This window comes from Corvus kubaryi, unplaced genomic scaffold (genome assembly GCF_017639235.1).
Source record: "Corvus kubaryi isolate FWS band 111438036 unplaced genomic scaffold, C.kubaryi_AGA036_p1.0 37387, whole genome shotgun sequence".
NCBI classification, from domain to species: domain Eukaryota; kingdom Metazoa; phylum Chordata; class Aves; order Passeriformes; family Corvidae; genus Corvus; species Corvus kubaryi.
The window spans coordinates 10,580,533-10,582,925 of NW_024581129.1; positions in this window are offsets into that span (position 1 = coordinate 10,580,533).

Here is a 2,393-nt window from a genome sequence, read left to right on the forward strand (position 1 = left end):
AATGCCTGCTATTTAATTATTTTATAAATGCATTTGACATTACTATACACCCATACTAAAAATTTATTCCCTCTTAAATAGAAATACTTGAATCAATTCTCAATAGATTTTTGCTGGCTTTGCACAATACAAATGGCACATTTTCATACGTCTTTTCAAAACATTTTAGGATACTTTAGACCTTATTGTAACTGGACTTGGTTAACTTAAATTAGGAATATACAATCAAGTGCTGGATTTTGATATGTTGCCTTCACAAACTGATGATACATTGTTCCCACATGCAGCTAATGACAGGAAGATTCCTTCCGCTCTCTTCAATACTACCTCTTCCACAGCAAAGTATTTGTACAGATGAATTTTGTACAATTTTTACTCCCCTAAAACAGTAGGAATTTTGGAACGTTATTTTGACAATTTTGGAAAATTAGCTACCTTAAAATGAACTGAAGCTCAGAGGAGTTTTTGCATACAAAAGAATGTTTTTAAGGCTTATGGTAATATCAGCCTACAGTTAGTTTTAGCGACTCGCTCTTTGCAGTAGTGAAATTGTTTTCCTCAGTTGTTCCATGCCCACAAGACCAGTGTCTGTGGCTGAAGAATCAGGTAATAACCCGTAGCCACCTTCTTGTTGTGACATACTGGTTCATCCTGTATTGGGGATCACTTGGAAGGGAGGATGGAAGGATGAGTTTAAACCTGTGTATGATTTAGGAGCTTGGAATGGAAGTTGTTAGGAAAGAGCAATTTTTCTGGGAGGTAATTATAGGGAAATACTGACAGTGGGGAACTCAAAGTTTAGGATGTTAGGAGACTAAAGATACGTGCATCAATCTCTCTCTGAACTCTGTCCTAATCTTCCTCTTTTGCTGAGACACTGTAACCCCAGATTTGTCATGTTTTTGCCTGGGTCAATAGCAACAAAAAATTTCCAGATTTGTAATTCATTTTTCTTTAAAAAGCTTTTGAAAATTCAGAGGAACAATAAGGAAAGTAGGAATATACTTTTTGAGAGGCAAACTATCAAAGTAAGTGTTTTTAAAACCTGAGCTTCCCACTACTATCCTCATCTTCCCTTATTTTTCCACTTTCTAGACCTGGAATTTACTTCTTAAGGCAGGGTTTCACACTCTACACTTGGAAATTATTTTCCTCTCCTGCCCCTGTAGACTCCTGTGCTGCTGAGAAACTGGAAGCCAGACAGGTTGAATTTTCCCCTCAGATTGGTTTTGATTTGCTCATTTTATAAACTAGAAAAACAAATAATTTTTAAAACTAATTTATCCTCTTGCAGGCAGATCAGCACTGTCTGCTTAGGTACATTTTCAGTCCCTTCAGGAGGCCCAGTTTTGCACGTTCTGAGTCCTTCCCTTTGGAGACTGTCCTGCTGCCTGTTTCCCAGGATTCTGAAGCAAACACTGGACTGTTTAATGGAACTCTCCACAGCCTTCCAACTACACTTTCATCCTTAGATGAAGTTGCTTCCTTCACTGCTCTAACCGCAGCCTGGTATTATTTATTCATATGCACCCCTGCCTCCTCCATCCCTCCTCTGAAAACAGGTCTCTTCCCTGGGAGCGACTACATCCTTCAGGCAAGGCTCATTAAAAAATAGTGGCATGCAGGCGAAGAACAGTCTTGTTTACAGCAGATTTTTCCCTTTCCACACGTCTCACAAATATGTCCTTTATCCGCCCGTCCACGCCGCACAAGTGGGAAATGTGGCAGCGAGTGCCCTGCCGGGGACGGGCCGAGCTCTGCGCAGGGCCCACCTCGGGCACGGCCCCGCCAGAGCCCCCGGCCCGGCCGTGCCCCGGCTCCGGCTGCAGCCCCGTGACGGGGAGGGTCCGCCATGAGCCCCCGCACAGCCACACACCCGCGGGCCAGGGCGCAAGAGGCAACCGAGCCCACGGGGCTGCGCCGGAGCCGGGCCGGAGCCCCGCGGGTCCCGCGTGAGGCGGCCGGTGTCGGTGCGCGGCCGCGCGGGGCTCCCTCCGCTCCCCGCCCCGGGCCCGCACGGCGAGCACAGGGCGCGGCCCCCGCCAGCCAGAGCCGGGGCGAGCAGCGGGGTCTCCGCCGCAGCGGCCGCGAAGGGCCCAGCGGACAGTGCAGACCCGCGGCCGCAGCGCTCCCCGCGCAGGTGGCGGCAGCCCTGCGGGGAGGCCGCGGCGGCAGCGCCGGCCCGGCCCCTGTCCCCGCCCCTCCGGCCCTCCTGTGGCGACGGCGGCGGCCGCGGCGCTGTTCCCCTCCCTCTCTCACTCGCTCCCTCCCTCCCCGGCTGCGGGGCTGTTCCCCCTCATGCGGATGTGACATTTCACGGCGTTACCGCAGCCGCCATTTTGAGGTACAGAGCGCTGGCGGCGGCGGAGCGGCAGCAGCGCGCCGGGGCTCGG